This window comes from Peromyscus leucopus, chromosome 18 (assembly GCF_004664715.2).
Source record: "Peromyscus leucopus breed LL Stock chromosome 18, UCI_PerLeu_2.1, whole genome shotgun sequence".
Lineage (NCBI taxonomy): Eukaryota > Metazoa > Chordata > Mammalia > Rodentia > Cricetidae > Peromyscus > Peromyscus leucopus.
The window spans coordinates 45,396,752-45,422,855 of record NC_051078.1 but is presented as its reverse complement, the minus strand read 5'-3'; positions in this window follow the sequence as shown (position 1 = coordinate 45,422,855).

Here is a 26,104-nt window from a genome sequence, read left to right as displayed (position 1 = left end):
AATTGTGTGGTCAACAAATAAGGTCATAGATTTTGATTTTGACAACTTATCTCAGGATGTTAGGTCTGTCACTAATCCTAACATTATGTCAAGTTGAAACTGCTAAAGTGAAAATAATAGGAATCAGAATTTAAAGAAATGAATGCAGAAACACAGTCTAGCATAAACCACCAGCATGTGCAGCATCACAGCCCATCACGTTACCTGTTATGAGACAGATCTAAGGGCCAGATCTGACCTGCAAAATTAAATTAGGATTTTTTAAATTAGGATTTGTTGGAATACATTCATGACCATTTGTTTATATCTGATCTATGGCTGTTTGAAGGCTACTGTGGCAGAGCTGAGTCATCTGGGCAGAGGCCATATGTTCCCCAAAGCCTACAACATTTACTCGATTGTCCTTACGAGGGAAGGTTCCTAAACACTGCTGTACTAGAACACACCAGGATAAATTCATGGCTCCAAGAGACCAAGATGAAAGCTTAGTATTCGTGCTGACTACTTGTGTGTAATTGGGTCACTGGCTTAGCCTTCAGAAAGATTTTTTTTTCCTTCCAGCTGTGAAATCAGGACCAGTACTTGTCTTCTTTGAGGGATGTTGTAAAAGTTAGAGATAAAATAACCAGCCCTCAGTAGGTGCTCTGTAAATTGAACCCACAGTTTGCATTACTGTGGGAGACTAAGCAGATATTGGTGTGGTAAAATGTACATTCTAGACAAAAGCATAGACACTGAGCTGCTTTTCTGGAGTTACCTAAACCGTGAACTTGGTGACTTAAACAGCAGGAATGTATGGTCTTAGATCTGGAGGCCAGGAGTCTAAGTCCCACCTGCTGGCAGGGTGTTTCTTTCTGGGGGCTGCAAGGGGAAAGCTACTCCATGTCTTGTCTCTGATTTCTGCTGCTTTGGTGGTAGCCTTTGCCTCTCCTTACCTATGAGCAAGTCCTCTGTACCTTTGTCTCCATCCATGTTCCCTTGGCAGAATGTGCATGCGTCTATGTCCAAATCACCCTTTCGTTACAAGGACATGGTCTGATGGTGTTAGGTCCCTAGTGACCTCATTTTAATGATGTCGTCTGCAGAGCACACTGCCAAATAAAAGCTCATTCCTAGATCCTGGGAGTCAGGACTTTACTGTCTTTGAAGAGATGTAATGCAACAGAGGGAATGAGGAGGTTAACATGCTAGTGGTCAGGTGACTGTAAGGAGGCTCATTGGATGACCACGGAGGTCCACTGTGGTCAGGTGACTGTAAGGAGACTCATTGGATGACCACGGAGGTCCACTGTGGTCAGGTGACTGTAAGGAGGCTCATTGGATGACCACGGAGGTCCACTGTGGTCAGGTGACTGTAAGGAGACTCATTGGATGACCACGGAGGTCCACTGTGGTCAGGTGACTGTAAGGAGACTCAATGGATGACCACGGAGGTCCACTGTGGTGAGATGAGAAGAGGAAGAAGATGAAAAGCATGAGAAATGAAGCTCCTGATGGGATGTCGTGACTGACAGAGAAGAGGAGCTGACAGTAACACTGAGGGTGGTAAGTGAAGCCATCATTGGAACTGAATGCTACTATTTCAGAAGGAAGAGCTAGACCCATGATGTTAGACTGTAGTACTGTGAAGACAAGAGTGAAGTGTTCCATGGAAACAGGCAGCTAGCAAAAGAAAATGACTTTTATTGAACCTGCAATATGCCATGTGTCAGACCAGGACAATAAAAGGCAACCTTCTGAGGGTAGAGGCCTGGGTAATAACTCTTAATGGATGGATGACATCGCCGGAGCTAGAGCGGACAGGACTTTGGGAAGACCAGATGCCAGGAGATGAGTAGCTTGTGTTCTCACATCCTGCTCCCAAACTTCTCTTTAATGGCCATGTTTAGACATTCACCACACTTCCTCCTCAGCCTGTGTCATCCCACACTTGTTAGGATCTGCCCTCGCTCCTACACAGACACTTCCTCTGCCGCCAGGTGGTCACACCTGCTGGCATGAGACCAGCCCAGCCTGCTGATAGCTCCTGCTCAGGAGGAAAGCCAACGCAAGCTTCTGGTTAGGGCACACCTTTCTCCTGCCACGGAAGCTGGGCCTCTTTTTTCTTAGCATGCCCGTCTAGACAAGGACCACCTTGCAGAGGAACGTGCAGGGGAGAGGAGATGCTGCCCCATCACTGGGAGATGGCCCAGCACTGAGCTGCCTGTGGCAGTGTTTGATACGCACTGGGATCTCCCATTGTTATTCTTCATGTCTCGCTTACTATTATCGTCTGCCACAGGCTCCTGCTCCAGGGTGTGACTGATACTATCTTCCCTAAAAATCAGATCAAAGAGGCCTTCGCACTCTATTATCCCCAGCTCCTAAATGGACACAGCCTGGTCCCGAAGTTGATTAACTTCATTGCACAGGCATAATTGAGGAAACTGTTGGCTATTGATTGGCAGCTAAAATTTCATCTCCCTCTCTTCCCTCAAGTTTGGCAGATAGGGCAGAAAAGTCCTCTTGTCACATGATCCAGTCCTGGTACCACGGGGGTGTCACGTGACTCGATTCTGAAGCTATATGTGTGTGTGGCGGGGGTGGGGGTGGGGGTGGGGGGGGTCCCCAGACATCAGCCATCCCATTGTCATATAAAGGACACACATCATTCTGCAGATTCCCACAGTCACAGGATCTGCTTCCAGATCACATCACTTTTAACTTGAATTTTCAAACTGATAATTTCCTAATTGAAGTCACCTTCAAATGTAAAATGTATCTTTTCAAAATGCAAATGCCACCATAATCTTTCCCTCTCTATTGATATGGTTTTATTTAAATTTTAGTTATTTTAATGATGTAGGTCAAATACACAGCCACTATTTAAAAAGCAAAATGGTTTTGTGAGTCTTATAGTAGATCAAAGCAACCCCTCCCTCACTCCTCTCTGCCTGAATCTCCTTGGCCATCTCATCTTATTTTCCCTATGCAGTGTGTTTAATGCACCCCCAGATGAGCAGGACCCCCCCCCACACACACCACATGAGGTCCCAGACTATCAGCCATTATCTTGACTTCCTATTAAGAAGGCGAGGACTTAGCTCTCCATCCGAGCCTATGTCTTCACTGGCTCTTGTTCTTTTCCCTCAGTGTAACCGCAGGGTGATATGCTCTTCATGAAGAGACACTCCATGGTTTCTATTTGCCCCAGCCCTTAGGCTCAGCCCAGATCCACCTTCTCATCCCCTGCACTGTGGTGCTGGGGCTGCGGCCTTGCAAATGAAGCTTTCCAGTTCACTAGCTGCTGTTTCAGAGGGCGAATGGAAAATGGGAGGAGGGGAAAAGGAATTCCAGCTGATTTCTTGCTGGTGCTACCCGAACCACACCCGGGGTGGGCCCCAGCCTTCAGTTTCATCTGGCCCTGGCAGTACCAGCTCCCTTCACTGCAGCGGCCTTGTCTAGCAAGTTCAGCTTGCTGCCTATCCAGCTGTCTGGCACCATTTGCTCAAAACTTTGGGTCTTTATGCAACAGTGATTTTAGAGGCCTCCTGTATCATAGGTAGCCAACTCAGTAATCACGAGGGTCAGTTCTGGGGATACCTACAGATACCAACATCCATAGATACCCACCTCCCTTTTGTACACAGGTGTGATATTTGCCCAGGATGTGGGCATATCTTTCAGTATTCTTTAGGTGACTTTTGATTTCTAAGGCAAACTAAGTACAATTTTCTTGTCATTGATACTATTATAAAAGCCTGCCTGTGTTCAGTATATACATATTCTTTCAGAATATTTTCGACCTGCAGTTAGTTGAAGCGGCAGAGGAAGAACTGGTGGGCATGGCCAGCTGAGTGTATCTGTTGTGCAAACACACTTGAGTGTCTTGTTCTCTTATACTGGCGTTAGAGAATATTCCAGTGTCTGCCTGGTTCGTTCCCATTGTTGTTTTTCTTTTGCAGGATTTTTTTCCAGTCATTCTTTCATATTGATATTTCCATGTGAACTTTTCTAGGCATATGCATATGGACAAGCCTGATATAATTAGGAATATTTAAAAAAAAAAAAAAAAAACAAACCCACAGGCCTGGGAGATGGCTCAGAGGATAAGCACTTCCTGGGCAACTGTGATGACTGGAATTCTAGTCCCCCAGATCCACCTGAAAATCCGGTGGACATGATGACCCACGTGCAATCCCTGTGTTTGGGAGGTAGAGAGTTCTCTGGTAGGCAAGCTGGCTAGAACTAGCTGAGTTGGTGAGCTTTGTCTAGTGATAAGTAAAGCAAAAAATGACTAAAGAGGAGGTTTGATATCAATGTCTGGCTTTCACAGACACACACACACATGTGTATGTGCACACACATGCATTCACACATAGCACACGCGTAAATACACAAGAAATAAAGAAAATAAATGAACCAATTACAATCCTCTGAGTCATTTTCCTGTATAAACTGCAGCAAGAGGACCACATATAGTCCCTCCTCTTGATCCAAGCTTGCCTCTGGGGCTCTGCACGGCTGGTCATGTGAACTGGCCCATCCCACTGTGCAGACCTCAGCAGAAGTTTCAGCAAACTAGGACATTCAGTTAAAGTCCCAAGCCGCAGGGTAGGAAAGGGGCTGGTGGTCTGAGCCACTCCTGAACTTACAGCGCAAACAGGGCGAAGCCTATTCCTGCCTTGTGCTTCCTCCAGGGAAGTCCCATAGTGAGGGAAAGCTGGATAAGGCCATAGATGGGAAGGAATCTACAGTGAGGTGAGGTGGAGGAGGAACTAAAGCTCTGAAGTGTGTGACTAGCTGATGGTCTGACACAGGGTGAAGAGGTTTCATAACTAGCTGAGAAACAATGGCTTCTCTATATTTGGTATGAATCACATATTCATCAGCACATGCCATGATGTGGTATTCATTCCCCCTTTCATGATGTGGTACCCCCCCACCTCTCATGATGTGGTACCCCCACCCCTCATGATGTGGTACCCCCACCTCTCATGATGTGGTACCCCCCACTTCTCATGATGTGGTACCCCTCACCTCTCTTAATGTGGTACCCCCCACCTCTCATAATGTGGTACCCCCCACCCCTCATGATGTGGTACCCCTCACCTCTCATAATGTGGTACCTCCCCCCTCTCATGATGTGACACCCCCCACCTCTCATAATGTGGTACCCCCCACCTCTCATGATGTGGTACCCCCCACCTCTCATGATGTGGTACCCCCACCCCTCATGATGTGGTACCCCCCACCCCTCATAATGTGGTACCCCCCACCTCTCATGATGTGGTACCCCCCATCTCTCATAATGTGGTACCCCCCACCTCTCATGATGTGGTACCCCCCCACTTCATAATGTGGTACCCCCCACCTCTCATTATGTGGTACCCCCCACCTCTCATGATGTGGTACCCCCACCTCTCATGATGTGGTACCCCCCACACTTCATGATGTGGTACCCCCACCCCCACCCCTTCATGGTGTAGTATTTATAAGACCTATAAATGATGGCAAAGTTAAAGAAAACTTTTTTGACCACAAAATTTGCCAGAAGCCAAAGCTGTCTCCTTTTGCGATTTGTCTTTATGTTTGGAAGCACAGGCTCGGTGTTGCAGAGGCTGTGTGGTGTCTGTATTGAAGAGTTGGCATTTAGAAGATACTCTAATCAGAAGAGACTCTAATGTCTCCTAGAAACAGTAACAAGCTTGGCAGTGATCATAAAATGCTGCTTTTATAGAAGAGTGTCAATGGCCAAACCTTGGGGAGGTGATGTGAATTCTGATGTTGACACAAAAGTGGGTAACTCCATGGCTCAGAAGTTAAGAGCACTTGTTGCTCTTCTAGAGGACCAGAGTGTGGCTCCCAGCACCCATATTGGGAGCTGCACTACAACCCATAGCTCTGACTCTAGGAGATATGGTGCCCTCTTCTTGCCTCTGTGCACACTGCACTCACATGCACACACCCACATGCAGACATTCACAAATACACACAATTAAAAATGGATCTTAAAGAAAAAGGCTATGTACTCAGAAATGTATAAAATGAGTGAAAGGTGAACAAATGTTACAGAATAGACTCTCACAGGTGAGTGGCATTGATGGTGAGTCCGTCTAGAAGATGTTTGCCATTATAAGGACTAGGAAGGAAGGTCTCCATAAAGCCTAGGTGTGATAGCACACTCCTGTAAGCCCGGCACTTGAAGGTACAGGTAGGACCAGGAGTCCATGGCCTTCCTTAGCTGCATAGTGAGTTCAAGGCCAGCCTGGGCTACATGAAACACTGTTTCCAAACATGTGTGTGTGTGTATGTTTGGAGATTATATATATGTATATACACACACACATACGTATGTGTGTACATATGTATATATTTGACTTTGAATGATAAGGTTCTTGGAAAAATTCACATTGTAGAAGAAATTTCGATGCAGTCCCATTTCTGCCTGGGTTTGTGAAGGCATGGATGTTGGCATGAATGTTTTCTAAACCACTTAGAGGGCAGGGCCACTTGAAAGAGTGTCGCCATAAGAGTTTCTAACACACATTATCACAGAGTGAGGCCACTTTCTGTCAGACTTCTGCTTAGCCTGAGAACTGGACTTTGGGAGAAGAGGAAGAATTGGGGAGGGGCAAACAGATTATCCTCAAAATGAGGTCTAACATCCGCCATTACACAGGTCCTGGTCTGTGCGAAGAAGCCTCTTGCTTTGCGTAGGAAAACTAGGATTTTCTGCTGCAAGTTCAACCTCTGACCTGTGTGTCTGACCACCACCTTGATTAACACACTAAGGGTAGAGATTACCCCCCTTTCTCTCTCTCTTATTTGGAAATATAAAATCTGTGTATTGTTTCTCTCAGGACTAAATTGAGGGTTTATGATGAAAGAATGATCAGAAATAAAGTATAGTTCTGTCTTAGTTACTGTTCTATTGCTATGAAGAGACATCATGACCAAGGCAGCTTAAGAAGGAAAGTATTGGACTGGAGGCTTTGTGAGTTCATGACCATCATGGCACGAAGCATGGCCATAGGCAGGCAGGCAGGCATGGTGCTGGAGCAGTAGCTGAGAGCTTATATCTGATCCACAAGGTGAAGACGTAGAGAGGCAGAGACTGGGCCTGACATGGCTTTTGAAACCTCAAAGCCCACCCCTAGTGACACGTCTCTTCCAACAGGGCCACACCTCCAAATACTTCCAAAATAGTTCCATCAACTATGGGCCAAGCATTTAAATATATGAGCCTATGGGGACCATTCTCACTCAAAGCACCACAAGCTCTCACACTAAGAAGGATAAATTTTATTTTGTTATTTAATAAAAAAACATTTTAATACCTATTCAAGCCTAAAGAAGTCAGGAAACCATTTTGAAATCGTTAAGATATAACTGAGTCTGATATGCCAGGAGGAAAGACGTTTCCTGGTACATTATGCCTTCCCTAGGGTGTGCCTCTGTCTTCTTTGGATTATAGCTTCAGAAGCTTATAATTAATGTGTTTTGTGTGTGTGTGTGCATGTATGTATGAGTGTGTGTACATGTATGTGTGTTTGTGTGTGTGAATGTGTGTCTGTGAGTGTGTATATATGAGTGTGTGTGAAAGAGTGTCTGTGTGTGTGTATGTGTGTTTGTGTGTATAAGTGTGTGTATGTGTATGAGTGTATGTGTATGTATGTGAGTGTGTATGAGTGTGTGTATGTGTTTGTATGTATGAGAGTGTGAGTGTGTGTGTGTGTGTGTGTGTGTGCTGGAAGTAATGGCCACTATGTGTAACCTTTATTTAAATTAAATGTATCAATCTTCCATTTAGAAAACTTAAATTCCATTTTATTTTGAGGCTATTATTTAACAGAAATATGTTGTATATTTCTTATGAGTTAAATTTTTAGAAAGGAAGGATTAATTTCAAAAAGTAAGTTAAATGTAATTGTCACTGTTATTTAGTAAAGTTTGGGTTAAAATGTGATTTTTTTGTTTGTTTATTTTGTTTTGTTTTTGAGACAGGTTTTCTCTGTATAGCCCTGGGATCAGGCACTCTCTCTGCAGAACAGGCTGGCCTTGAACTGAGACATCTGCCTGCCTCTGACTTGGGATTAAAGACATGCACCACCACTATATGGCTAACTTTTTGTTTTAAACAACAAAAAAGATCCCTATTTTTATACATGCTATATATTACACAAACTACTATTTTATAGTATAATTTTAACATTCTCAGTCCCACTTGAATACATTTTTTTAAAATAGAAAGTTTAAAAAGGGGGGTTGAGAAATGAAATTTTCTTTTTTACTATACTGCAGGTTTACATTAAAGTTTGCATTCTTAATGGTGAGAAAGGAACCACAGAAATGACTTAATTGGTAGGCAAAATAAAGTAAAACAAGGCAAAAAAACTCAAAACAGTCATTGAAAATATTGTTTGCTCAAGAGCAATGACAAATTGTTGTTGGACTTGGAAATCTGTATGCGACTGATAATGCTGATACACGGGGCAGCGCTATGACACAGGATCTTGACACCTGGAACTCTCCCCAAGGGCTGGAAGGTCCACAGACCCCCTGGCTGATTCACCAGAACCAGGCTCACCACAGGGTGTTGGAGCCAGGGGAGAAGCCAAGCTCCCTTCCCACCTAAATTTCCTCATCCTTTGGTCTGCTGCTGACTTCCGGAAACTCTTCAGGGCTGTCAGTCATGCATTAGCTTCCCTTTCATTGGCTGCTGCCTCTGCCGTGGGTCGGCCCCACATTGTTGGGTCTGGTAGGTAGCTTTTCTTATTAAAGACTGGCTGGACTAGAAGGTGTCCGTGGCTCAATGGCCTCTCACTGGCTTTGAGCCGGTGCTGGCCCAAAGCCCCTCCTCTAGCGTCCTTCTTAATCTTTCCTCACACTTGGACTTCTTGCAGCTTTCTGGGTCCATCGCAGCCACTCATCAGACCCTTTTCCCAATCCAGCCAATGTCCTGTTATTTATGGAGTAGCTTATCTTATTTGAGAATGATCCAGGTCTGTTCTGTCCTTCAGCCCTTATTTGCCACTTGTCCTTACGACAAGCCCGGGCTGAGCTGTATTATTAGACAGTGACTCATTCACAGCTCCATTCAATAGTACAGCCACCTGAGCCACTAAAGTCGGAAGACAGGGACACACTGATTACTGATTCGCTGGTGGGTGCCCTCCAGCCAGCCACCAACCTGTAGGTGGTAGTAGTGACAGGAGCTTTATTATATGCCAGGACCTTCACACGGGTTATTTATTTAAGCTGCCCACACCTGTGCCAAGTGGTTGCTTCCTACTGCGCAGATGAAGATATGGGAGCTCAGAAGCCTCGGTTGACCTGTTGCAGGTCTCAGTGGCCACATCCACGACCAGAAGCATCGTGTGTTCCAAGCTCAAGTGCACCTTTTCCCCATCACCTGTTGCCATGACGACTGTAGCAGTTTCCCTCAGGGTTCCAAGGAGACTTTTGTGCATTATATTTCTACTCTGAGTTTCGGAGCATCTGAATGTGCTCGGTAGCTTGTTTCTGAGTGTTCTCGGTTGAACTTCCCTTTATAGGCATGGCACCTGGGCTTATGGGTGTGTTGGCTATGGTTCTGATCATCGTTGCCAGGCTTGTCCTCACTACCCCAGGATACAAGAGCTGCCAGTGTTTGGACCATGCATGAGCCTAATTAGCAGTTCTAAGCAATCGGTACATCAAGTGCCTTCCTCTTTCTGTTCTGGAGATTTTCAGACATGCCCGCAGCACTGTTCTCTGTAATACACAGTAATTCTGCACTCCAGGGTAGCCTCCAGCATGGGTGCCCCTGTATGTCACATTGCCCATATCTCACGGCATGTGGGCTGTGCTGGAGAAGTTTGCATTCCTCAGAGGCACCTGCAATGGGACTCTGGAGTGTTTGTCTCAAAGAACGTGTTCTGTGGTAAAAAGGAAAGAAGCAACATTAATGAGGTGAAATTCCCAAGCCAAAAATTATACCAGCTGTTTTCCATACCTTGTCTCATTTAATTCTCACAGAACTCTACCAGAGAGGGAGTTTTAAAGTCATTTATCAATACATCTATAAATAACATCAGATGCAGAATATGTTCCCAAGTATGCTCTGCTGAGGTGAGGCTGGCAAATGCAAATTAGGAAGAGACAGTTTCTAGAACACATAGTTCAAGGAAATCGCAAGCTTTGAAGCAAGTAACCGTAAACACCATGGGTGTTGTGAGGCTCACAGTAGGATCAGCATCCCCGCTGTGGTGACCTTGGGCTCTGTGGCCACAGCTGCTCAGGCTGTCTGTGAATCCCATTACTGTTTGCCTCGGTGACTCCCCACAGCATCTTTAGAAGATATACAACCACTAAACACTGTTTCTCTTGCAGTAACTGGGGCTTGGGGAATTAACTAACTTGTCCAAGTTTCCGTGCACACAGGAGTAAAGAAACAATTTTGTGGAAGTGTTCAGGCAATGTGGAGTCTTGGTGATGAGCAAGATGGGACCAGACTCCATGGCTTCAAACTTCAAGTCTGTTCTCTAGTTGTTCCTTCTAAGAGCAACTTCTCAGCTCCCTGCATCTTCGCTGTCTCTGTGTATAAAGTGGAGATAGATTATGGTCCCAGTCACTCATGGTTTCTCTTCTTACAGATAAGGACACCGAGACAGAGTTTGTCAAAGCGGCAAAGTTAGGACTCAGCAACGTTGATGCATCTCCCATCATTAGTGCCTGGTTATGTTCCAAGTAACAATGATGTCAAATTCATCCAGTGCATCTCTTGCAGTGGTATCTGTTGTGTTTTAGACACACTTTATCCCTGCTAGAACTTGTGTTGAAATACCAGTGGAGTGGTATTGGGGTGGGGTCCTGGAGGACAAACATCCTTCCCCTGAGGCTGGGTTGCTTCTCTCAGGAATGGATTAGTTTTCAGAAGAGGTCATTGTAAAGCATCTGCCTTCTTCTGTCTCCTTCTCTTTTCTACATATATCTGCTTGCCATGCTCTCACACACGGCTGCCATAGGATGCCACCCTTCACATTATAACCCATCATGAGGCCCATGCAACCAAACCCTGAACTTCCCTGCCTTCAGAGCCATGAGATAAAGAAAGCTCTTCTCTTTGTAAACAGCCTAGTCTCAGGCTAAAAACAAACTAGGCTAAGACAATGTCAAAGAAAGCAGAATGCTGAAATACCCCTTAGAATGTTGCTGGTCCTGAGAGCTTGCTCTGGACCCATTTACAGAGCATCTCCCAGCAACACCGTCAACAGCACCACAGTCAAGAGCAATGTGTTTAAATACATGCTCTGGTGTGTGTATATGGGGGGTCAAGGAAAAGTCTTAAGGTGACAGAGAAATTGAGATTCACCTTAATGGCTGTGTGGGTGACTGGATGCTTGGTTGGGGTGTGGTTACTTCATTTGTAAAAGGGTTTTCTTTGGGAATGAAAGGGATGTAGGCAAATGGTCCCCATGGAGAAATTTCAAACTTCCACCAAGGTAATTATATTGTGTAACTGGTATCTTAAGGTTTCATTACCAAGTCTATTTGTTCTCTGCAGATGTCTGCAGCCATCAAGCCTGATATTTGTTCTGGAACATGGACACACACACACACACACACACACACACACACCTTGTGTTAGGGTTTCTTAGCTGTCAACACATTCTTGACTTTGCTCTGGTGCCAGCTGATAACCCCCATTAACATCTTGAAAATGCTGGCAGCATCACAAGCCAGCCCTCACCTCGGGGTGGACTGTTCCAGAACAAAACAGCTCCTCCCCTTTCCACTGCTCACCATAACCTTATTAGGACCAAATATGTTTCCCCTTACTTCAGACACGTATCTTCTTGCCCAGCCTCTTGTTTTCCTCTTGTCCAGATTTGTAAAGAGGATTCATGGAAAACCCCTGATTCTTACCTAGTCCTAGGAATAATGTTCACTTCTATGAGGCATTGGATGGTTTGTGTTCTACCCTACACCCCAGCCCTGTATAACATGGTACCCCACACAGTCATCTGGAAACCCATTGTTCATATCTCTTTTAGCCATGCACTAAGTTTGGACTTCTCTTCCTTCTAATACTCTCTCCTAACTACCAGCATCCTTTCACCCCTACCAGTGATACCCGGTTCCAGACCCTGGACGATTTCATCAGGATGTCCATGTGGAAGCAACCGCTCTGTCTTCTTGCCTTCTACCCTTCTCCACTCAAGTCCACTCCGTTTACTTCCAGAACTGCAGAGTTGATCTTGGGAATCCCTTGTTCTGAATTCTTGCATGGTCCCTTGCTGTCTCCAAGACTAGGGTTCTAGGCTGGCTCATGATAGAAATTTCTGGAATACAATTGACCAGAACATATTATACCCATGGAATACCCATTCTGAGAACTCTTAAAGTGACTTTGTTTAGAAAAATGCATTGTAGTTTACATACCTTTACGCACAGAGGAAATTCTCTGTTTCATCTTGGAGGACAGCTTTACCTATAATTTTGTTTTTAGTGGCTCTTAGGGTCGTCTGGGAGAAAAATAGTGTTCATCTGTTCCAATAAGAAATAGCATGTTGGAAACGGAAGGGACTGGACCCTTGACGCTATACATTTAGCTTTACTAGGCTCTATAATGTGTTTTTGGTTCCTAATCACTGACTGAAGGGCACAGATTCAAAATGCACAAAGAAATATATGAGTTCTCACTACTGACCCCAGACAAACTGCACAGATCTTCATTCACAAACACCGTGAAAATGCAAAGATCAGTTTTGATTTTAATTTCTTGATTGGCTTGCCTCATGAAGTATTACGTATAAACTAGGATTACGTTGAAGAGAGGGGGAAACCGGGGCACAGAGCAAGCCCAGGTCACAGCTGGTAGGCAATCTCACCTTCCTATTCACAAAACATGCACATATCTATCTAAATCACCCCCGCCCCCATGGAAAACAGCCTATACCTTCTTCAATGGCTATTCTTGGTTGTCAACTTGACTACATCAGAAATTAATTAAAACCTAAAAATGGTAGGGCACACCTTTGAAGGATTTTTTTTTTCTTAATTGGATTATTTGAAGTGGGAACTGTTCACTCCTAATCTGGATCTTTGAGGTGGAAAGACACGTTGCTAATCCAGATCTTTTGAGATGGGAAGACTCTACTCTGGGCCACATCTGCTGGAAATATATATATATAAAGGACATGGAAGAAGGAAGATTTCTCTCTCTCTCTCTCTCTCTCTCTCTCTCTCTCTCTCTCTCTCCCTCTCTCTCCTGATTCCTTGCTACCCCTGCTAGCTAGCAAGTCCATTCATTCACTAGCATTAGAGACTGCTTTTTCAGGACACTGGTATACTGAAGATCAGCTGAGACATCTAGCTTTGTGGACTTTACAATTACTGGATTCTTGAGCCTTCCATTCATGGGCAGCCTTTATTGGATTAGCTGGACCACAGTCTATAAGTCATTCTAATAAATCTCTCATATATATATATATATATATATATATATATATATATATATATATATATATATGATTCATTCTATAAGTTCTGCTACTCTAGACAACCGTGACTAATATACCTACAATAATGAGAAGACAGACACCAAATCAGTGAAGCCTGCAGGGCAGGCCACCATTTCAGCCTAGAATTTATTCCCCTTTCTATATAGGGAATCATCACTTTTTTCACTGTCTAAAAGTATGGGGTTCAAGGAAAAGCAACCATGATCATGGAAGAGGCACTGTTCTGTAAACTATTTGTAAATTATCTTAATTGTTATATTTTTTTTTGCAAAGTGTTTGTCTAAATTTTTAATTCATACAAGCTTGAACATTTACTACAAAGTTGAACATATACCTGTCCATTAGTAAGTATGCATCTTGGGAAATATTTCTATTCAGAGATTTATATTATTCATAGCAGTTCAGTAGATTGTAGCCACAAACTAAAGCTAGCCCAAGTCTTCATCAGCTAATGAATGGAAAAATCAAATGTGATTTAGCATTTTAAAACTATACAACTTTGTAGTAAAATAATTGTTATATTTTAAGTAAAGATTAAGACCCCAAAATTCATATTCTTAGTCAAATTTCTACACTAGACTTGAAAGTCATTAGTTTCCTCTTTCCCATCCTTCTTGCTGCAAGTCTCATGAGTACAAAATGTATAAGAAAATCAAAATGGAGAGGTTGAAAAAGCTATTCACATATTCATAAAGTACTGGCTCATTCCCTGTACCACGTGAACAACACTTTCAGGCTTCAGTGCAGGAATTAAATGTGGAACACTGTGATTTCATAGGTGGTTTCTTCAAAAGGAGGAATCCCAGGAGACATAGTAGACATGTGGGTCCAATACCATGGTATGCTTTGACATTATGGGATGGGGTGGAGGCACGTTACCTTGGATTGTAAATCTCAGGTCACAGATTGGATTTATCTCATTTATTAGTTCATAGAGTGTGATTTTCAGAGGATGGTTCCTGCAAAGCTTCCCACTCTTTCTTCAATTGATTGATTTACTTTACCTCCATCATTCTCATTTTCTTCTCCTACAGCCAACCACATTGTGTATCGTTTGGTTTCAGAATTATTAACTTGTCTCCCCATGGGAAACTATTTTTATCAATGAGAGTATGTGCTCATATGTATCTCCCCTTTCCTTGAGTAGTGTAGATTCCACTCATCTCCTAAGCTATTTGGTCAACTCTTACTTTCCTGTTCCCTTAAATGAGATTATTCCATATACTTGTAATACATTTCAATTATGTCACATTTTGCATTACATTCTAGTCTTCTAAATTAATTATTTAAAACTTCATATATATTAACATTTACTCCGTATGCTAAGAATTTGTAGGGTCAGTTTTTTGTTGTTTATTTTGTTTTGGGTTTTGTATTGATCATATATGAGTATGTGTTTGTTATTATTTGTTTTTCTTTTTTTCAAATGGTTTATATATTATTTAAGAGAGTATGTATTGTGTATATGATACTTTGTAACTATATTACTCTCTGTTGTTCTTCTTCCTTTCTCTGAGATTCTCTTTCTTTCTAGTTCCCCAATGGATACACCATTAAAGAAAATTACACTCTTCTCCTACAGTTAATAGTCAGTAGTCAACAGTTCCTGAGGATTGGATGGGGCTTTATGTGGGCACTTCCCCTATGTATGAAGGAAAGTTGGATGGACCAGTCTTGTACAGGTATCCATAGACATTGTGTGTTCAAGGGTGCAACAACCATGATGTCATATATGGTTTTTGTTTTGTTTTGCTTTTACAAGTCAGGATTTCTCTGCAGCTTTGGAGCCTGTCCTGGAACTCACTCTGTAGACCAGACTGGCCTTGAACTCACAGAGATCTGCATATCTCTGCCTTTTGAGTGCTGGGATTAAAGGCGCACCCTACCATTGCCCAGCTATGATGTCATATCTGGTTAGCAGTGTTTCATGGGCTCCTCCCCATCCTCTTGCTCTTCAAGTCTTTCTGCTCCCCATTCTGTGGTATGGATTTGAATGTGGGTAGTCCTGGGGTTTGGACAAATTCACCATGCCATTTGTTCATCACTGAAGAGTTGTATAAAAGAGATTCACTATCCCAGACCTGCTCCTCACCTGGTCAACTCTCTCCCACTTCCTGGTGCCCAACAACTGTTCATCTGCCTATTGACTGTAGATTTGCCATTTGCAGAATGTCAGTAAAGGGAATTATGTAGTGTATAGTTATTTCTGACTGGTTTCTTCACTTAGCACATTCTTATATGTCTTTGTATGTTTTGATAGTTAATTCCCTTTTAATTGTTCAGCAATAACCTATTGCACAGATGTACAGTGTAATTGGCTTTTTGTTTTGTTTTTCTTTACTCTTTGGGGGCTAGCTCCCTAGCTCCCAAATAAAAACAGGGAGACTTATTCTTCCTACTGAAGACTTGGCCTTATCTTGGCTTGTTTCTAGCCAGCCTTTCTAACTTAAATTAACCCATTTCTCTTCCACATTGTGCCTCTGGGCTTTTTACTTTTCTTTATTCTATATGTCTTTCTTCCTTTCTTACTCCGTGGCTGGTTGTGTAGTGTGGTTGAGTGGCTGGCCCCTGGTGTCCTCCTCTCCTCTTCTCACTCCTCCCTCTTCTCTTTCTAGATTTCCCCTTCTATTTATTTGCTCTACCTGCCAGCCCCACCTATCCTTTTCCTGCCTAGTGATTGTCTGTTCAACTCTTTATTAGACCAATCAGGTGTTTGAGTCAGGCAAAGTAACACAGTTTTACAGAGTTAAGCAAATGCAACATAAAAGAATGCAACACATCTTAAACTAACATTCCATAACAGTATAGTTTGTTTACACATTTAGCTATTGAAAAATATCTTGGTTACTACCAGTTTTTGATGATTATGGTTAGAGTCCCTGTAAAAATTGTCAGTCTGGCTGAGGATTTAGCACAGTTGGTAGAGTACTTAATTATCATGTGCTAAGTCCTAGGTTTAATCACCAGGGCCACATAAACCAGGTGTCGTGGTACATGCCTATAATAATACTGGGGGTCAACCTATAGGAGGTGAACACAGGAGGATCAGGTCATCATTAACTATGTAGTTAGTTTGAGGGCAGTCTGGCCATCCTTAACTGCAGTTAGTTTTCCATCAAAAAAATTCATGTACATGTATAAAAATCTTAGTAAGTGAAAGCTTTCAAAATTCATTTACATGAGTGAAAACTTTAGTAAATGAAAGTTTTCAAGTATATTATATGTATGATCAGTAGATCATGTGATAAGATTTAGCATTGAAGAGTTTCTTCAAAGGACAATTCCAGGAAAACTGGGTTTCTGTATGGAAAGGAGCAAACTTGGACATGATACAGGCTGGGTAGTTCACAATACTTGGGGAGGCTAAGGACTCAGTAGCTGCTCAGTCCTTGAGACTCAGTGCCTCACCAGCCTCAGTCTGGAGTGGAAGACCGGGGACATTCTGTTTGGCCACTGGTCAGAATAACCAGAGGAATAGCAACAGACAGAGTAGATGTGTAGACCAGTAAGTGCTGTGGCGGGGCAGGCACAAAGCCTTTGCCATCAGACCTCCACATCTGGGCTGCCACTGGTAGGTGCTGCCCACTCTTGGCAATTGTCTTTCCCTTTTCAGTTAATCCTTCCAGAAACCACTCTTCTAGACCCGTCCAGAGACGAACCTCTTTGGTTGATCACAGTTCTAATCAAGTTCACAAGCAAGATTAACCATTGCAAGTCATTACGGAAAATAGGAATGAAATGGAAACAGAAATGGAAGCTTTCCCCAAATTGATGGTAGACCTGCCATATAACCCACCAACCCTGTTTCCAGGGTATACTCCCATGGGAAATAAGCTCAGCACAGGGAAACTAGAAAAACTCCCATGGTCATCTCATTATTTACAATAGCCTAGACACGGAGCAAACCCTAGTGTCCATCATATGTAAACAGTGAAAGAAAATATGATCTATCTTTACAGTGGGATACTATTCAACTGTGAAAAAGAAGAAATTTGTGTGATTTGCAACAACAGGGACAATCTTAAAGTTATGTTAAAAACAAAAAGCTTAAAATTGTGTTCAATGAAATAAGTAAGGTATAAAAGGACAAATGCCACATGGTGTGATTTATGCATGGGATCAAAAACAGTCAAACTCTTAGATGTATACAGTGGAGTGATGTTTCAAAGGCTAAGTGGAGGGGTGGCAAAGAAGAGGATAGTCACAGATAAAATAATTAGAAAAAGGAAAGAAGTTGGGATATCTATTATATAACACAGTGTTTGTAGTTACTGACCATTCAACAGTGTTAATGTAGGAAATTGATAGAAGATTAGGTCTTAAGTGTTCTCACATCAGAAAAGGTAACAAGTGAGATAAGTATGCTGATTTGCCATGTCTAGTCATTTCATTATTATACATATATATTCATTTCATTATATATTATATATATTCACTTCATTATATATATCATAGTCTGTATGCCATAAATATACACTTTTTCAAACCAATGAAAACTTCAAATTCCTCCAACATGACTGCCATTTTTGAATTCCTATCAATAATAAGTATAGTTTTTTTTTATTGTGATGATTCTAATTTTCAACTCCAGATAATGTAGAGCCACCTGGAAGAGAGTCTCAGTGAGAAATTTCTGGATCAGTTTGGCCTGTGGGCATGTCTATGGGGACTATTTTGATTATGTAAACTGATGTGAGAAGACCCAGCCCACAGCTGGTGGCACTATTCCCTAGGTAGGGAATACTGGACTATATGAGGGTTGAGAGGGGACTGAACACTAAACGTTTATTCTTTCTCTGCTCTTGACTAAGGATGTAAATAATTGCTTCAAGTCCCTGCCTTGACTTCCTCAAAACGACAGGCTGTAATCTGAAATTGTAATCCAAGTAAACCTTTTCCCATGCAAACCAGTCATTGTCAGGGTACTTTATCACTGCAACAGAAATAAAACTACAACGTGTGTCTTTAGCCAACAGTTGGTACTTTTGTTAAGCAGTTTGGAATCATGCCATTCTAATGGATGTGAAATGATACCTTGTTTTTTTGTACATACATTGTTTTAGCTTTGTATAACACATCGTGTTGTGTGCTTCTTTGTGTTTTTACAGTAAGTCACGTTGTTGTGTACAGGTAGAATTCGTTGTTTCTTAGTGTTGCATAATATCCTAACTTACAGAGAGCAGTGGGAGGATCTCTCTCATAGTGGGCACCATCCCTCTAAATTATGTAAAAGCATTCTTACGCAAATACAGCTTCCGGGAAAGTTTCCAGACTCCTGTTCTAAACAGGTACTGACAGTGGTGATGTGTCTGGGGGTGCGTGGGTGAGTGCTTGATAAGATGGGAGAGACATCTGCCTTGTTTTCTACCACTCCCTCTGATATGGGGCCCCACTGATGAAGGGTGTTGAAAACATGCTGTGACATTTCTGAATGCAGAGTCAAGTAGGCACCACCAATTGGAGAAGCTGATCTGGAAAAAAGACACGCTGAATCTGTGAAGACTTTTAGCTATGTTCTGTGTTCTGTGTAGTTCAATCCCAAAGGAAGTTGGTTTTGTGTAAGTGATAGGGATGATGGGAAAATATAAGAGGAAAATATATTATATTATAGAGTGTCTACTGCGTTAACCCTGGCATCAGGACATCCTCATAGACTCTGATAAGATGACACACAGTCCTACAATATCAAGTCTTTGTCTCATTATAATGGGACCAGTTATGGCCAGTGGGGGTAAAAACCACTGTCCCAAGAAGATTAGGGTGAAATGACATTCTGAGGTGGGGTCTTTGTGACTCCAAGTACTTACTGCATCATGGATCTGCTCATGGAAATCTCTAGCTGTGGCCTAGGAGTTTGGGTGTTCTCCAGTAGCTGCATGATCTTGCTGGTGGTCTTCGAACAGTAAATGCCCAGAGCTGTAAAGGAGGGAGCTCACAAGGAAGTTAGCACAGGAGACCAAGAGTCTGCTGCAGTAGGCTGCCCATGAGAGGAGAGGTTTGCATTTGGGCAGCAGTGGTGCCGAAGAGGAAGCAACAGGCACTTCCAAGTGTGAGTCAGGGTATCCTGCAAGTGAGTTTTAGAAGCTCAGTGAAAGACGTCTTCATGGGAACAGCACAGACATTGTTTTGGAGGAGACTGAAAAGCACAAGCCCGAGGCAGGAAACACAAGCTATTTGGAATTAATGCTGATGTTGGACTTAGTCCCTTTCTAATTTGCCTGCTGACTGAAGGGAATTTACCTGTTATGACAGTGGGAGCCTCTCTGTCGATGCCCTGGTAGAATCTTGCAGGGACAAAGCACATTGTGTGCTTTTGGTCCCAGCTTTGAAAGACCGAAGCGCACAGTCCTGAAGATACCATAACACACTCGAAGTAACTGTTTATTGCTCTTTATCTACTGGAATGCTAAATAAATCGTGAGGATTTATTTGGCCTTTTGAATGTAACTTAAAATAAGTTTTTACCTTGTGATTTTGGCCTGGGATGTTTAAACTGGCCCCATCTCCTCCCTCACTGGCTTTTACTCTCTTTGTATTTTTCCATTTATTTCCCCACAGCCATTTCTCTTGATGCCCTGACCTTGTGAGTCTGTTGGGCTTGGGGAGAATGAATGAGTTGCTGACTTGTCAAGTGTTGACTGCCTCGAGCTGTCTGAGCTAGTGGCTTGGCCACTCCGTTAGCAAATTTGTTCTCATCAACAAATTGACATTTTCCTCACTTTGTGCCCAGAATGCAGGTATCAGGGCCATGCTTGGTTCTCTGAACACAACTGATGATGCTATGAAGTTGTGCTAAGGAACTATTCCTGTCTTCTGACATGAGTGAATGCCATAAATACTGTGAACAGGCACCACAGAGCTTCACTGCACGATAGAAAATCAGTCCCATGAAAGGTTTTTAGCAAAGGCTCCCTGGTCAAATGAGTGTGCCTCACCTACCTTAGAGGTCATAACACTCCAGTCCACTGAACCATCTCATAGAAAAGGAATAGGTTAAAACTTTTAAACCAAGCCGAGCGGTGGTGGCGCACGCCTTTAATCCCAGCACTTGGGAGGCAGAGCCAGGCGGATCTTGGTGAGTTCGAGGCCAGCCTGGTCTCCAAAGCGAGTTCTAGGAAAGGCGCAAAGCTACACAGAGAAACCCTGTCTCGAAAGACAAAAAAAAAAAAACAAAAAAAAAACTTTTAAACCAGCTTGAGCATATGTATTAGCCTTTAGCTATAGTAATAATAACCCTCCAAAACCTCAGTAATTTAGAAAATGCATATATATGCATATTACATGATATATATATATTTATTCATTATATGTGTATGTGCTAAATGTGTATATTATATTTCTCATCCCCAGATCTGTTTGTGTGTTGTGGATTGCATGGTTCTTCTTGGTTCAGCTTTTCCTTCTGGACTGAAGGAAAAGCCCCTAATTGGAATATCCTGGCCTCACAGAAAATGCTAGAAGTATGAGAGAGCCCAAACAAACTCTCATGTTTATGTTTAAAGCCAGTGCTCAGATGCCGCACGTGACCCTTCTGTGGCTGTCCATTGGCTCAAACCTGTCACCTGGCTGAGCCCGAAGATGAGATGATGATTAACTTCTCTCTGCAATGATGTTTGGCCAAGTCATGGGACTATGAGTAAGAAAGGGCCATATGTTTACTAAGGAGTACAGCATTGGGAACGGAACATACTCTTCCACACTATGGAAAGTGTTTATCAGCTGTCAGATTTTGTAAAGGCAAAGGCCAAGACAAGTATCTCTGAGCATGTGATTTATTGAGGGCCATCTCTCAAGAGAAAACTATATGGAATGAGAAGGAAAGGAGAAGACAAGACAAAGAGTCACCTTAAAAAAACACGTGATTTCACTTGAAATCTAACCTGGATCCCCTGAGGCACTGGAGCATAAACAGCATTGCAATGTCTTTCCTTGGTGTATGAGATTGGTTTTTGTATGCCCCTAATAATCAGTTGTTGGCTTCATGCCTCTTCCCAGAAGATAGTATCTCCTAAGGTGTGAGGAATGAGGAGGCTTCTTTCATTTGAGAGCAATTTTTGGAGATGGCCATACTGTGTGTGCTTGGCAGTCAGCACTTACTATAGCTGGGGGTGGGAGAAGTAGCTGCTAAAGGAAAGATGGGACCCACGCTCTTCTAAGCTGTTCATCCTCACACCTGACTAGGAGTCACCTCTAGCAGTTCTCCTCACTCTGTTTCCCAGGGGACCAGCAGTGTGTATTATGATGCCCCCTGCACCACTCAGGTCCATAGGATTTTCACATCCAAGCACACATCTCCAAGATTCTAGTTGGTGTCATTTCTGCAACCTCACAGGAGAAGTGATAGAGAGGTAAGGCTGTGATTGTTGCTTCTCTACCATGTCCCTTCCTCTCAGTCAGAACTTGGTTGTTTTACGTGGGCCTCTGAGGGGTCTTGATGCATGGGGAACTTCTTTTCATCAGGGTAGGTTGACTTATTTTATGACGTATCGTCAAAATTGAACACCAGAGGATTCATCCAACTAAGCAACTCAGCCATTACGTAGCAGCAACCCTAACTTTACCACGCTTTACTCTGCCTAGTATGATCCATACTGGCTTGAGAGTCCCAGAGATGTCAAGGAAGAGTAGCCACATTTTTACGTCTGATGGGATTGTGACTCTGTTCCTTGGGGAATCAGAACCTCCAGGTCCACAGAACTTAAGCTAGAATGAGCAAAAAGCAGGCTGTTTATTTTAACTGGTAGCAACATAAACCACTCCACGTCCAACATGTTCAGGACCCATGTATTTAACTATGAATGGCAGGTGTGTGTGTGTGTGTGTGTGTGTGTGTGTGTGTGTGTGTGTGTGTGTGTGGCTTTTACTCTGGGTTGCATGCCACCCACATCAGACCTCCATCATCTCATCCACATCTTTATGAGTTTGCTCCTCTGCTTCACTGGACTGGATGCTTTGGGCATCTGTAGTATGTGGTTGAAATAGTCCCCGAGTTATGCACTTATTAATAAACCTCTTTTACTGTTAAGAAGTTTTATATTCTGAAGCAATGTTACCCTGGGATCCCGTGTCAGTAAAGCAGGTGATTTTTGAGCTTTGAAGAGTGGTAAAGGCTTTGCGGGATGAAAGACAACCCCATACCACAACTATGTGTCAATGCCAGTAAGGGTAAATTCTTGTTTTTCCTATGATAGAGGGTTGTAATGTAATCATTCTATCTTCAAGCAGCTGGTTTGTCTCCTCCGTAGATGAGGCCATGTCAAGGGCTTTGTGTTAGTAACTGTGCGAAGGTTCCCAACCATCTACTGAGTCGGAACACTCATCTGACAGGTCAGGCGAAGCAGATGTGTGACTCACAGATAGACATGGAAGACAAACAGAAGTTTAGGATCTGTGGTGAGCTTGTCCAGAAAGGCTCCAGAAAGCTTCCCAGGGCAGATGGAGCTGTCTGCACATGCTATGTGGGGTGAGGAACTCTGAAGACATTCCACTGCAGCTCTTACATCCTGAGTGCAATGGTACTACACTGCAGAACATCCTGTTCTAGCAAAAGTGGGAATATGGCCTTGGATTCTCCGGACAGTTCTTCCTTATCTCAAGCCATTGTATTCTTGCTCTGATCTACAGTTATTCTGAGAACCACGAGCAGGAGAGTAAGGAGTTGGTTATCCATGGCCTCTAAGGACCTGTTCTTTCTTATTCTATCGCCGACAAATTTGACCTTCAGTTGGTAGTGGTTAGATCATTCTTTGGATGCAGGGGCCCAAGCCTTTTGAACATCTGTGTGGCTTTCATCTCTCCCCTCAAGGCTAATCTAGTATGACTTATCACACGGTCTATTGAGTGGTATAGGATAGAGGCTGCCTGGCACCTCTGAGCTGAGTCATCCTACTTGTCAGTGTCTCTTTAGTGGCATGAGTTCTCCAATATAAATCATGACACAACGATCCCTACAGTTTTGGACCACTTCCATAGGTATGTGCAAATATACCCTTGAAGCGTGATCCTCAAGTAATAAAAATAAAATAAAATAAAATAAATCAGGAGTCAGATGTTGAAGGTGAAAGCTGAAAAATCAGAGAAGCAGAGCAGCAGCCACTAGAAACTTCTTACTCCTATGAATCCTCAGACCGAATGAGGGGGAGATCCTGTCTCCACCCACCTTATATTCCTGTCTCCACCTTTCTAGTGCTGAGATTAAAGGTGTGCACCACCATCACCCGGCTCTATTTCTCTTTTAGACTGGTTCAATCTCCTGTAGCTCAGGGTGGTCTTGAACTCCAGATCTTCCTTCTTCCTCCTCCCAAGTGCTGGAATTAAAGGTTTGTGCCACCATTACTGGGCCTCTATAGTTAACTAGTGGATAGCTCCACCCTCTTGTCTCCAGACATAGCTTATTTGTCAGAACACAAACAAAATATCATACAACATACCCTTTACAGACTTCTTTAACTAGCACCTTTTTATCTCTCTTTCCATCCACCCCACAGATCAGATAGGACATTTGTTACTGCCCATGTGTCTGTGTGTACCCCAATCTTGGATTACTTCTCTCTGCATACAAAAATTAATGACTAAATGAATGAATTCACTTCCTATCATCACCTTTTAGCGTCATTCCTCAGTGGTGGGACAGCATAATAACAGTACTTGTTTTTTACCCCAATTTCCTAAGCTCATCTCTCCATAAATAGGTTAGAAAAGTCTCCTTCTCTAGTATGAGGAAGTTACAGACCTCCATGAAATTGTAGGGGTGAGCAGAGAAAGAAGCACAGAGCAGCTCACCTTTGCTTCTGCCCATTGAATGTGCCCCAGCCCAACGTTACAACCTGTTTCCATCTTAACAATGGAATTAGATGCACATATTTAGTGGGTTTGACATTGCCTTGTTCATGAAAATTATCTTTGATTACATGCCACCTGATGCCCAAGGTCAGAGACCCTTTTTCTGCGGGCCCAGTATTTTGTCAAGAGCTACCTCCAAAGTACGTAGTTCACTGCTGTAGATAGCAAAGCCTTGTTCCAAATGCCTGCAGTCCATGGTATAGTTTTCTATTGAGCCTTGCTAGAAGAGTTGAGGATATAGCCCAAGTGGTAGACTTGCTGCCTAGAATGCACAAAGCCCTGTGTTTGAACACCAGCACTGTGTAAACCCAGTACTTGGAACACTGTAGAGGGAAGATCAGAAGTTCAAGGTCATCCTTGACTACATAGTGAGTTCAATGCCAGCCTGGTTCTCAAAAAGAACCTTGCTGGTGACTCCACCATGCCACTGTACAGATTGTATCCTTTTGAAGGTCAGGCCTTCCTGACAACCATTTCAACCTCACTGACATTTCAAGTAGTTATTTTTGCATGGTTTTTAAAGTAAAACACCATTTCCTGACATCTGTCATGCTATTGCTACTAGGAAACTACTATTATCGACATCCAGAGGACAACAGCTGATACCTTTGATGAACAATGCTGGTGTGTCACCACTGTCACACAGCCATTCTTCAGTGTGACCACGGTTGCTCTGAGGGTTCCCCATAGCATGGCTCAATAGTCGTACATACAGTGATGCAGTGTTTCTGTGAAACCTATACAATTTACCCGCTGTATAATTTATATTTGGATCATTTCCAATGCCCATTGCAATGCAAGTCCTCTGGAAATAGCTGTTAAACTATTATCTAGGAAATAAGACGAGTGATGGCAATCTGCATATATTTGGTGTAGGTGTAATGTCTTATATGAATATTTTTACCTTCCTGTGACTGTGTGGTTAGAACCTTTGGATCCAGAGGATAGACTGTATTCCCAACACTTTAGTAGACAGAGTGCTCTCTGAGACCTCATTAGGGACATGGATGGTATAATGGTTGATCTTGGTTGCAACTTGACATACCTGAGAAGGGGGAACTGCCGCTGAGGAACCACCTCCATCAGATTGGTCTGCTGGGCTAGGTCTTGATTGCTAATTGATGCAGGAGGATCCAGACCACTGTTGCTGATACCATCCATAGACAGGAAGTCCTGGGCTGTACAAGAAATGCAGCTCAACATGAACCTGGGAATGAGTCAGTAAGTAGCCTTGAGTCCCTGCCTTGGCTTCCCCGATGATGGACTGTAACTTTTAAGATAAAATAAACCTTTCCTTCCCCAAGTTGCTTTGGGTTATGATGTTTATTACAACAGAAACTGCATCCTAGAACAGATGGCTGATAAACTCTCTAGTCCTGATCAATAGATCCACAAAAATATTTACTTTGCAAAGAGACTTTTGGTCCCTTTCTCTGTTATCTTCCACTGTTAATTTTTTGTAGCTTAATTTATTATAGACAGTCACTTTTTTATAGAGCACCCGAGTTCTGTCCTAGGAGTGTATCACACAGATTACTAGGTCAGTTATTTTAACATGAACTAGTATATTTCAAATTATTGGGGACATGAGTCAAAGGGTACTGTCATGAGTCAAAGGGTACCAAAAGCTCTTCCTTATGTAACTCCATACTTTGCTCTTCTTGATCCACTACCATCGTGATTCATTTCTGGGATTCTGTCCCAGTTCCTTCTAGTACATTCATCCAGGAGTGTTTTGTTGCTGAGATCTGGCACTGCCGATGGGACTGGTGGTG